Below are 1,601 nucleotides of genomic sequence, written 5' to 3'. Positions count from 1 at the left end.
CTATAGTCTAGTCTATAGTCTAGTCTATAGTCTGGTCTATAGTCTAGTCTATAGTCTAGTCTATAGTCTAGTCTATAGTCTGGTCTATAGTCTAGTCTATAGTCTGGTATATAGTCTAGTCTATAGTCTGGTCTATAGTCTAGTCTATAGTCTGGTCTATAATATAGTCTTTAATCTTGTCTATAGTCTAGTCTTAGTCTGGTCTGTAGTCTAGCCTATACTCCAGTATATAGTCAAGTCCATAGCGAAGTCTGTAATCTAGTCTAGAGTCCAGTCTTTTTTCTAGTCTATAGTCTATTGTCTAGCCTATATTCTAGTCTATAGTCTAGTATATAGTCCAGTCTATAATCTAGACTATAGTCTAGTCTATAGTCTGGTATATAGTCTAGTCTATAGTCTGGTCTATAGTCTAGTCTATTGTCTGGTCTGTAGTCTAGTCTATACTCCAGTATATAGTCAAGTCCATATCGAAGTCTGTAGTCTAGTTTAGAGTCCAGTCTTTTGTCTAGTCTATAGTCTAGTCTATTGTCTAGCCTATATTCTATTCTATAGTCTAGTATATAGTCCAGTCTATAATCTAGACTATAGTCTAGTATACAGTCTAGTCCAGTCCAATGTATAGTCTATAGTCTAAAGTCTAGTCTATAATCTAGTCTATAGTCTATTCTATAGTCTAGTCTGTAGTCTAGTCTAGTCTATACTCTAGTATATTGTCCAGTCTATAGTATAGTCTGTAGTCTAGTCTATAGTCTAGTATATGGTCCAGTCTATAGTCTCGTCTATAGTTTAGTCTATAGTCTAGTTTATGATATATTCTATAGTTTAGTCTAAAGTCTAGTCTGTGAATAGTCAATAAGCATGTCTGTATTATAATCAATAGTCTAGTTTATAATCTAGTTTATATTCTAGTATATAGTCTATTATATAATCTAGTATATATTCTAATCTATATTCTAGTTCATAGTCAAGTCTTTAGTATACTATTTAGTGTAGTTTATAGCAAAATCTATAATCTAGTCTATAATCTAGACAATAGTCTAGTCTTTAGTCTAATTTTCTGGAGTCTAGTTAGATTTTATTCAAATCTAACGAAACATTTCTAAATTACAGATATTTTTCCATTTCCTATAATCACTCACTATATAACTGAATTTAAAATAAGCGTTAAAAAAAGCAACATTAAGCATCATTGCTAAGTGCCAAAGGCAAATGATTGACAGTTATGGTTTAACTAAAATTGCTGCGATCAACCACAGACTTTTCTGATTTTTATATGAAAAGCGTTAAAAGCAAGAAAACATTTCGACAAAATAGATTCTTACTTCAAAAGCTGATGGTTTTTAAGAATAAGAGGAAAAATCGGACGAATTTATTATTTTTTTATATAAACTTTTTTTCTCTAGACTTTTTTCTAAAGATTTTTTACTAAATTTATTGCAACAAAACCCTAAAACCTAATAAAACTATTAAAGCAAGCTATTTTTTTTTTCAAACTTTAAACAATTAAACAAGAACAACGAACTGATCTTTTAGTCATTTAACAAGTTGTTATCTTCTTAATTTTAAATAAAAAAACTTAAAATAAAATTTGGATTTTTAAA

This window comes from Lucilia cuprina, chromosome 3, assembly GCF_022045245.1.
Source record: "Lucilia cuprina isolate Lc7/37 chromosome 3, ASM2204524v1, whole genome shotgun sequence".
Lineage (NCBI taxonomy): Eukaryota > Metazoa > Arthropoda > Insecta > Diptera > Calliphoridae > Lucilia > Lucilia cuprina.
Note: the sequence above shows the minus strand (reverse complement) of the source record.